Below are 11,469 nucleotides of genomic sequence, written 5' to 3' on the forward strand. Positions count from 1 at the left end.
AGAGAGAGAGAGAGAGAGAGAGAGAGCATGCACAAGGAAGAAAGGAAGGAAGGAAGGAAGGAAGGAAGGAAGGAAGGAAGGAAGGAAGGAAAGATGAAAGAAAAGGAAGAGCAGCATGTACTACAGTATAGGACAGTAGTAAAAGAAAGCTTAGCTCTGGTACCCAGGAAACAACAGAACTGTCCAGACTAGCTTTTGTCAAGGATGGAAGCTGCAAAGAAAACAGTCAGGAGTTACTTTCCTTCTGCAGTCTAGCTGTTGCTGGGTTTATATCGGGAGGGTTAGTGGGGGCTCATGGGTCTTGACCTGCTGACAAGGGTCTTTTGTAAGCTGAACTCAATCTAATGTGAACTCTGCTACAGAGAGCAGAGAGATCTATAGATTAGCCAGCCACCAGTGATGGGGTAACCAGGATGAGATGCCCCGAGAGTACATTAAAGTTACAAAACAGTGAGATGGATCCAGAAGATGAGCAGAGTGAGAGAAGAGACCTCCTGGAAGACAATAAATAGCTGAAGGGGTGTGTTCTACCACATGTCTCATGGGTGAGAACTTCCTTTAGGACAGGATGAGATTCCCAACCAACTCTGGGGATTTTGAATGTTCCCTAAAGAAAAATTTACTCCTCGCCTGCCACTGACATTAGGATTTGGGAATCAAATCCTATCCCAGCACAGAGCAGACTGGAACTAGATCAAAAGGCAAAGAATGGGATGCTCAATCCATCCCGGACACAGAGATGAGACAGGCCTAGGGTAGAGGATGCTCCTACAGCTGAGCTCCGTCTTCCTTAGGTGGCCTGAGACAGAGGTGAGTGTCCATCCTTTAGGACATTCATCCTGTATCATACAGCAGTGTGCTCTGCTTATGACTGGTCAGCTGTCATGTCAGCCTCATTGTTAAAATGGGGATTTGGTTATTTTTAATAGCCTTTCCTGGGTTTATAACCTTCTACATTAAAGAATCCCCCCTGGATGTTGTTATAGAGGACTGCATTGCTGAGGTAGACCCAGGGCCTCAATGTTGTCCAGGCTCTAAGTCAGAAAAAACCCCAGCACAGTAGCAGTGTCCCATAGGCTAAGCCGCCTGCCCCGTGGCTGTGCTTGCAACTGTACCTTCCACAAGCTTGCCCTCCCTCACCTCATAGGGTAACAAGGCTGCTGTTATTATTTCCTTTTCCACTTGAGAGACACAGGGTCCCAAAGACACTAGCCGATTGGTCCACAGTCATATTTTAAGCCAGCTGCGATCTGATAGTTTCTTTTAAACAGGTTTGCTTTTTTTTTTTTTTTTTTTTGTAATTTTTATTTTTACTTGAGTGTATGGGTGTTTTGTCTGCATGTATGTCTGTGTACCACAGGCTTACAGTGCCTTCAGGAGCCACAGGAGGACAAGGAAGGCACTGAAATCCCTGGATCTGGGATTATAGATAGTTGTGGACCCACCAGGTTTGACTCCCTGGGCTCTCTGAAGGAGCAGCCGGTTCTCTTAACCACTGAGCCACTTCTCTAGCCTCTGATGCAATAGCTTTTGGTGTGGGGATCAGAACCTCATCAACTGAGCTTTGCTCAAATGTGTGTGTGTGTGTGTGTGTGTGTGTATCACTAGTCTCAGTACACATCAGGCTTTCTTTTTTTTTTTTTTTTCGAGACAGGATTTCTCTGTATAGCCCTGGCTGTCCTGGAACTCTGTACACCAGGCTGGCCTTGAACTCAGAAATCCACCTGCCTCTGCCTCCCAAGTGCTGGGATTAAAGGCATGCACCACCACCGCCCAGCTCACATCAGGCTTTCTTTGGTATAGAAGTTAAGATAAATTTGGACGTCCAAAGTTCCTAAGAAGCTCTCCTTCTCTTAGATTGGAATAGATAAATAAATACCCAATTTCTACCTTATTTGAGTGAAGAGTGTAGCATAGATAAGCTCAAAGCGAGGGTCTCAACTCAGGGAAGTTTTGTTCTTTGTGATGATTTAGTAAAGTCTGAAGACATGTGTTTGTCAAAACCTAGAGGGGTGGTGACTCGGTATGCAGCCCTGAGTAACAGCGAGGGCTGCTGTTCGTTATTCTAGAAGAATATTACAGTCTTTCCCATGAAGCAAGTTTTCCATCTCAGAATGTCAACATCTCCCAGATGGAGAAACACTGGCATAGAGAGCATCATGGGACCAGGGAAGGTTCTCAGACTCATGATGTAGTCTAAATGCAGAGGAGGACTTACCAAGGAAGACGTCTTAGAAGCAAAGCCAGGATAGTCAAAGAGAAATCCTCAAACACGACCTTGAGTGGTCAAGCGTAGGGACACAAAATACTGTGTTGAGATCTGAAAAGTGAACCAACCTGGGTCTGAGGCTGACAGGCCAATTCATGGTGGGAGGGGACACACACCTTTTTAAGAAAAGGGGAGACATACCCAAAGAAGTTAAATAAGAAGAAAGATCCAAGCGAGAACGCTTGAATCTCACTTAGAAATGGGAACAAAATAGTCATAGGATGCAGAGAGAGGGAGGGAAGTAGGTGGGAGAGGGGAAGGGGAGGGGAACAGGGAGGAGGATCAGGTGTGGGGACCTGAGAGAGACCCAGAGGACCAGAAGAATGAATCTGTAGCTGCCAGGGGTGAGGGAGTGAAGGGAATCAAGGAAGTCCCAGGGACCTGAGATGGGGAGGCTCCTGGGAGTCAGCAATGCCTGTGATCTTAGCCAAGTTGTCTAACGGTGGAGACGTTGAACCTGAAGGGGTCACCTCTTGTAGTCAACCAGGGCCAACAGTGGAGGGCTAAGAATACCATCCCACCCACAAAACTTTTGACCCCAAATTTGTCTTGTCTAAAAGAAATGCTGGGACAAAGAAGGAGCAAAGACAGAAAGAATGGCCAACTAATAACCAGCCCAACTTGAAACCCATCCCATGGGCAAGTGCCAGTCCCTGACTTCATTCTGTCATGTTTGTAGACAGGAGCCTAGCACCACTGTCCTCTGAAGGCTCCACCCAGCAGCTGGCTAAAACAGATGTAGATACCCACAGCCCAACATTGGACAGAGGTCAGGGATCCTTATGGAAGAGTTGAGGGAGGAATTCACCACTCCAGAGGGGATAGCAACTCCACAGAAAAACTGATAGAATTTACTAACCTGGCCCTCTGGGAGCTCTCAGAGACAGAGCCAACAACCAAAGAACATATACAGGCTTGAACGAGGCCCTGGTCCATATGTAGCAGACATGCAGCCCAGTGTCCACGTGGGCCCACCAACAACTGGAGCAGAGGCTCTCCCTAAAGACATAGTCTGACTATGGTATCCGTTCCCCAGCAGGGCTGCCTTGTCTGGCCTCAGTAAGAAAAGATGCATATACCCTGGCAGAGACTTGATACTCGAGGGTTGGGGGATACCAAGGGGGAAGCCCAGCCTCTCAGAGAAGAAGGGGAGGAGGATGGTGGGAGGGTCTCTTTGGAAGGGACCAAGAGAGGGCAGAGTTTGATGTAAATAAATTAATTTTTTAAAAAAAAAGAATGAAAAAGGGGAGAATGAGTGGGTTTTCACCAAGGGAGTGGTGTGGATAAGTTCACACACCTTTTTAACTATTAATGGAAACAAAAGACTTCAAACTTTATATGAAAATAGAAATGCAGGTTCATGGCTTCTCAACACACATCAAACACATCACACACACACACACACACACACACACACACACACACACACACACACACACACTCCTCTAGTATCCTAAAGCAGTAACATAGTAAAACATGGCTATGTACCATAAAGGGATCTAATGCATCGAGCAGAGCCATACAATAGCATGCTGTCTCTTTTCTGGATTCTTTGGGCAGGGAGAAGTGAATCAGTAAGAAAACACACACTCACTGTGACCAGGACACACCCTTGTGGCAGTCCATGGGGAGTCCGGTTGCTTCTACAGAGCCAGTGAAGCTCCTCTGTCCAAAAGCCTTGTTGGTCCAGCTTCCTGTTCCCAGCCAGCTTCACCCTTGGGCTTTCCTACCCCTCCTCCCTAGACTTGGCTACACATGTGTCCTGTCACATAAAACTGTGAACTGAGGTCTCCGACTTACGTCACGTCAGTCACAGCAGGGTGAGGCTCTGTTAGTGTGCCTTCTGGTCCCTGGAGCTTGACTTTTGAGTTGATTTTTGCAGCCTGTTCTGTGACTTGAAAGTCCACACACGCACCTTATTGTATCGACTCCTGGTCAGCAAGATTGTCAGTTGGGGAGCAAACATTTGCAAACCTCCAATTTCACACAGAACCAAAGAAATGTTTATACTCTAGTTAGTCCCTGAACGAGACTCCTGAGTGGAAATAAATGGATAGGCACAGTTCACAGTGCGAGGTCAGTGGCTTTGCAGACAGATGATGCTCTGCAGATTTTTTTTTTTAAATGAGGTTTCCTATAGCTGCTCTGGGGACTTGTGGGGCAGCTTTAGCTTTCTCCCCAAATGTCTGCTCTCTGCTCTGATGTACGGAGCCCACATACACTTAGAAAAAGGAAAAGAGAAAGAGTTTTTAAAGGGTTTGCTTAGGATGTCACAAATGGACCTTCCAGCAGATGGGGTCCCCTGCTCATTGCCATAAAGAGGAAAGAAGATTCAAGTCCAAGCTTCCTAATGATCCCTTCATGGCTATTTTCATTGCACAGCATGCACGGAGAGTCAGAAATGCTAGTTGTGTTGTGGAAGTGATCCAAACCCTTATGTTGGGACCCTAGGAGGGGGAATGATTGAGTTCTACCAGGGCAGCAAACAGAGTTTTTCCTAGTAAAATGATCTTAGAAGATAAATAACAAGGAATAAATCAGGGGAGAGAGGTGCCCCCGAGAATACTGAGACCATCCAAACTGGCCAGCCTTCAAAAGTCCGGATGGCAGAGTCACTGACTGAGTGTGAGCGGTCAATTGGAATTTGGAGTCTTGGGTTTCCCAGTCAGAGTCATGGTCAAAGAAACATCTTGTTCTCCTTCTTGGGCCATGCACTCTCTTGGGATCATTGATTTTTACCAAGTTCCACACTTCTCCTTTTTAAACAAAGACAATCATCTTTTCCTGAATAGTTTACTTAACTAAACAAGAAAGAGACAATGGATGGCTATCTTTATAAAACAAGACTTTAACTTTTTTTTTTCAACCTAAAGAAAGGCCCACGATCAGCTCTCCCGGCTTTGTTCCATAAGATCAGTTCATAAACAGTCCTATTTTGAATTCAGTTCAGCTGGGCAAACTGTTCTTGTTCCTACTGCCCACCCACGTCATGGACATCAAAGACTCCTTAAGTGGATCAGAATGCGTTCAAAGGGTTTTGTGAGCTGGTTCTACACTCAGTCATTGGCGAACTTCTGCAGAGTCCCTGTGGGAAGATGATTGCCTGTTTTTACTGGCAACATGATCATTGCAAAGGCCAAGCATTTACTCTCAGGGAGCAGATACGCTTCACGGAGCCACAGAAAGAATCTGAGCACGGGGGGCTGGCGTGAGGAAGACAAGCCTGGGGACAATCAAGCGGTGGCCCCCTTTCCAACAAATGTCTAACAAGGCCCTGCACATCTTCCTGTGTATAACAGAACATTTCTTGCACCCATCCACCCCATTGGATCATTGGTATAAAGGAAACAATAAATCCAAGGAAACAGTGTAGATAATGAAATCAAATGCGTATCATCTACCTGTGTGTGCTTTGTCCCCACGAATTTCTGCCGACAATCTCATTAAACCATGAATCATGTGGTCTTTAAAGTCTTACAAACTCCTCTTCCTCTCCTCATAGCTAGTCCCACAAAGAATCCATTGCCAAGTTTTGCTGATCTTTGCTGTCTTCCTAACTCCTGCTTGTCCATGCTTTCTAGTGTCAGGGTCCCAGTATCACGAGTTCTGCCTGCTCTCCCAGTTTCCCCTCCCCTATATGACTTTCTTCAGAATATTCCAACACTCTCGTGCAGGCTACTCTTTACTAAACAGAGCTGATTGTGGTGTACTATTCAAAACCACTCTGCTCTCTAAATAGACTCCAAATGCATCATTCGGTCCCTGATATGACCGCGAACCATTTCCAATCCCACTCTGGATGTTTTCCGTCTGAGCCATGCAAGCTGCTCCCCATTTTCTACAGAAGGTTCTTCAAAGTTATGTTTATGTAATAGAGATTACTCCCTCTACCCAGAATTACATTTTCTCCCTCATTCCTTATAGCGCCAAATGCTTATCTGGCACGAAACTTCCAGTCCCCATTCACCCGTGAAGCTCACACGCCTAGTCCAGAGTTGATCCGTTCTCTCTGGGGTATGTGAAGCAGCTTGCTGTGCTCTCTAATGCAGAGTGTCTGCCTTGGTGTTCCTGTGCCTTTCCTGTTGAAGACTTAGCTCCAAAAATGAGACCTTGTTTCTATGTTTGCTTCTGTCTGCTCACCTACAGTCTTTATTAAGACCCTGGTCCAAAAGCAGTACAATCAATTTTGGGGACTATCATACCCAGGAAGAAAGAAGAATGGTCTTGGAGACTCCTGAAAGGTCCCTACCACTGCAGCATCTTCCCAAGGCTCTCTCCCGGGGTACCAGCCTGTGTCAATCTTGGTTTCAAACACACTCAAACCTGCTTGATAACACAGCTCTGTCTCAATGCTCAGAATCCTCGGGGACACAACGCCCAATCCAACCATTTAAGTTTCTTTTCAGGGTCCTTGCTCAAAAGTAAACCTAATGACAGCATGTCACACCCTGCACCCCGCCCCCAATGAGAACTATTCATAGACTCTTAAGCAGTTAAAAACAACTGCGCAAGGTGCGCAAGGTAGAGGCCCCTAGAGTTATGGCTTGGTTCTGCCACTTTCCCTGGAGTTAGAGATCTGCTGAAGTACCACACACTGCCAAGTCTCAGAACCTTGCACGAGGAAACACAAACACCAGGCCCTGAGATGTGGCCTGGGTGGTGTGTGATAGATGCTTACGAACATTCACATTCCTCCTCATTCTGTGGACTGGGTAGGCCCACTCTGAACGAACGGGGGAGTTGGTTCTAGAGTTAAGCCTGAACAAAATGCCAGCCACCAGAAGCCAGGAGAGGCACCTAAGAGGTCCAAGGGAGCCCACACAAGCTGCTCTTTCTCTCCACATGTGGAGCTTAGGAGATTCCAGTGCCTGGAACTCGACCAACAAATAGTAAAAATATGTTTGTATCTAAAGCACATTCTTTCTTCCTCTTACTACTGTTAGATCTTCCTACTTAAACAGAACTGCCTGGAGCATGCTTGGGAGAGGTACGAGCTAGCAAGACAAGTTACCTCCAAAGCACACAAAAGCACAGATCACTTTCCCAAAAGCCCCTGATTTCAGAGTAAAACTGTAGACACACCCTTAAAAGAAAAAAAAAAAAAAAGGATTCGCTAGGAGAAAAGCTGGCCTGGCCAGCTTCCCAAATTTCTCTGAATTCAATGGGGCCGGGTGATGACAGAGATCTTCATGTGGTGATTGGACAGAGAGGAGCCTGAGGACCTGGCATCTCCCGGGATACTGGAAACTAGCCAGCTCAACCACACCAAGCAAAAGCAAAACGAAAGTGGGAGGGAGGGAGAATAATCAAACACACGTGAGGGGCCGTTCTTCCCCAAATGCAAAGCACAAGTGTGTTCCCAAAAGGGAAAATACCAGTGCTTCAACGGCAGAGTGGAAAACGTCCGGGCCTTTGGCTCTTACAGATGGGAACTGCACCGGTGACCTCAACTGCGGTCCCTCCCTCTCCCTAAGCAACCGTACCTTATTGCTGAGGAAGAAGAGATGCTTTTTAAGTAAGGGGGAATTCTCTCTGACACAATAAATCCCCTCACAGTGTTGTTGGTGATGTTCTTAGTGGCCTCAGTTCTTCTGAGATGTGACAGTCCCCTGCGTTCGCAACCCCGTGCCATCTGACATCTTCAGATGAGGAACATTCATTGGCGAACCAGCTTCATTGATTTCATGGTGACGGGCCACCCAGGCACTACATACAGCCTTATCTCTTATCTTCTGTTGCTCTTCTTGTCACTTGAAATTCATGGTGACAGATTTGCAGGGGATCCCACTCCCCTTTCCAAACTTCTCCAATGGCTTGCCTTTACCCATGCCCATCCCTCCACCCACCCCCAAATCTCCACCCACCCCTACCCACACTCCCCCTCCATTGATAATGCAGAAGACTGAAGAGGAGTTCTTTTCTGCAGCTTCACATTACAAAAGAGTGTTATCAACAAAAGAGGTTAGAGAAAACCTTAAAAAAGAACTCTTGCCTAAGGATTTAAAACGAGGGAAACAAAGCAGGAGAGATTTTTAGTGACCTTTTAAATAATTAGATTATTATGGATTCACTCCTGTAATTACAGTGGTTGATGTGGGCAGGGGAAAAAAACCTAGAGTAAAATACAACAGCATGTAAGGAATTTCCTCTCACCAAATTGTCTCCGGTCCCTTAATGGTCGGTAAATCTTGCTGAGTACTTTGTGCACGGTCCCTAGCGTGGCGATTTGCATCCCATGGTCCGCCTTGCTGTTGGCTGCCGCTTGCAGCTGTCTCAGTCCGCTTCTGGCTGAGAAAGGTAAGGCTGGGTTTCCTTGCTCTTTGAAAGATCTGGAAGAGACTTGTAGAATGCTTGTCGGGGTTCGCCCTGGGAGGACTGTTACCATTCATGCACTCGGAAGCTTTCCGAAAAGTTTTCCAAACTTGAGCCTTCCCAAGCCCTGCGCTCATAAAAGTACCAGGGAGATTTCCTCCCTCTTCTGCAGGGAGAGCTTGCAGAAAAAGAGGCTGGATGCATTGTGAGGAAAATTTGCACGTGGGGCCAGGTGTCGCGTAAGCAATTCCCCAGGGTGCTTAATACCAGGTAGGCACCCTGTGGGCGGAAGACTGGACATTGTAAGGCATTTTGCATGTGTTACTGTGAAAATCTTTTTAAATTTCTTCTTAAGAGATAAAGTTGGTTAAAGATGCCTGTGTCCCGATTGCCCTGTTTTTTGTTTTTGTTTTGTTTTGTTTTGTTTTGTTTTCTGGCACGATTTCTGGTTAATCCCTGAGCTTTCCATTTCTTTAAATTTACCAGTCCAAATCAGGAGTTGTCTTATATTGGAAAGTGCATCTTCATACCTAGACGGATGTCTTCACACTGTGCTGGGACAGTGGCATGGAGCACCACACCTGAAACCATGAAAAGACTGAAGCTTCAGTGTTAGAAGTAGCAGCAAACCTGTGACCTTCCACCCTGGGGCCAAAGCTCTGTTCACTGTCTCTACTACTTCAGACCCTGGCTCGCCATGGGAAAGGATGCCTCTCTCCCCTCTGTAGATTCATTTCTTTACCTTTGGCTTAGGAAGCAAGGGAGAATGGTCTTCTGTTAGGATAAGGTGATGTTCAGAACTTCTTGCCGCTATTGGGGATTTGCTTGACTTACAGAAAATGTAAAATGTCCTGTGCTAGGAGTTAGAAAGGACATGCCCCAAAGGCGGCAAGAGTTCTCAAGTGGGAAGCAGCTCTCTTTGAGGACTTCTATTTAATGTAGCCTAGACCCCGGGTCACCATCTTTTGAAATGCCCTGGTTCCAAATATTCCCAATCTCAACCTCCAGTGATGTCACTGGTTATATGTGAGACTCTATTTCTCTAAGACTCACATTGGAAGTTGTGAGGATGATGGCAGGCAGGGTGGCCTTCCAGGTGGCCTATGGGTACTTCTGAGACCCAGCATGTTCGACTGACCTCTGACTCAGTCAGCTCTCAGGGACTTCTCAGTGTGATCAGTTGGGATGAAGGAACGCTTACAGTGGCTCACATTGGAGGAAAAGGACTCCTGGCCTCTCTGTGTCGCCATTGGGAACTGGGAGGGCGAGAGGTTGAGGAGGCAAGCCAGTGGCTAAGGAGACGAGGGAAGACAAAGCTTTTCTGTCATTGATCGGAGTGAGTGCACTATCCTGGGACTTGCACAGACGAAAGAAATCATGGGATAACCTTTAGAAACAGGGACAGGCTTGCCATAGTGTCCTCTACTCTGTTGCTGAGCTTTTCCACACCAGGCTTTATGCTTTTCAAATGCTTTACAGCTTTTAGTGGCGTTTCTGTGAGAAAGCCTAAGCCTGTCAGGTTGTTGCTGATGCTGGGTCATAGCCTTGAGTGTATTATTCAAAAAAAAAAAAAAATGGTGTGCCGGGTGTGTGTGTTTGAATAGTTAAGATATATTGTTGAGTAAAATGGGATACGAAACAGCAGGCTTGGCATAGGCGGGCATCTTATTATGAATCTATTTATTCAGACTCTACATCTAATTAGCTCTGTGGGTGAGCTTGTACCTATTCATGACTGAGGTCCAGTGGGCCTGGTAGTGAAGGTCTGTGACTGTAGCGACTGAGGAAACTGAGGCAGGGGGATTTAAAGGTCAAAGCAGAGAGTGGACTGGGAATATAACTGAATGATAAAGTATTTGCCTAATATATACAAGGCCCTAGGCTCAATCTCTAGTATAGGGGAAAAACTGGGGTCTGAAACAAGAGTTTATTTCTTTGTGAATTTAGTCATATGTGTTTATCTCTATACATCTCCATATTTTTATTTAAAAATGAATGAGAATACTAACATGAGTCAGTCCTTAATATCATATCACACCCATAGGAGGTGCTTTGTTTATAGAGGCAATGTTGCCGGTGACAGTGGTGGCGATTCCAGGTTTGCCAAAGCCACTCATCCCCCAGGACAAGCAGTAAGCAATCCTACTTAAATCAAAATAACAACCAGGGTTTCCCAGCTTAACCAGGAATGTAGTCTTTCCCGCCCTCTTCTGTAAATGAAGGAACATCAAACGAGGGGAGGAGGGGAGGGGCCATCTCACACAAAAACAAGAGAGTATGAGAGCACTAAGCATTGGCTCTCTGCTGGCCTAGAGGCTAGGCTCATCGGCTTGACAACTCCACAGCTGTTCCTGCCTCTGAGGAGCTTCTGTGCCCCTGTTCTGTCAGCTAGGTCTGCAGTGCTGACTCTGGGATTTTCTCATGCCTGATGGGCAAGCCGGGGGAAGAGCTAGAGTTTGGCTGGGGAAAAACTGAGTAATTTAAAGCAGCCTGCTTTAGTAAACGCTGGGAGAGAAAGAAAAGCTGATGCTGGCTCCAAGTCTCTGGGGACTTTGAAGTGATGATCCGGAATTACCGTGTCCCCGAGCAGAGTTGGAGCAAGCCAAAACTCTGAATCTGCTGGCAAGAAAAAGAAGAAGAAGGAAAGAAGAAGAAGAAAGGAAAGGAGACAGGGAGGGGCATACTGGCAGAAGAGGGAGTTAATTGAGAGGGGAGGGAAAGGCGAGCCTCACTTTAGGAGCCCGGGTGGCAGGAAAGAAGAGCTCCAGGATTCAAAGCCTTGTCTATAGTTAAGTATTTTTATGTCTGTTCTGTCCCCACAGAGGCAATCCCTGGTCTGTCCTTTTACCAATGCCCAGTGGGTGACAGGCTCTTTCCCAGAAGTTGAA

The sequence above is a fragment of the Mastomys coucha genome, unplaced genomic scaffold (genome assembly GCF_008632895.1).
Source record: "Mastomys coucha isolate ucsf_1 unplaced genomic scaffold, UCSF_Mcou_1 pScaffold5, whole genome shotgun sequence".
In the NCBI taxonomy this organism is placed as follows: domain Eukaryota; kingdom Metazoa; phylum Chordata; class Mammalia; order Rodentia; family Muridae; genus Mastomys; species Mastomys coucha.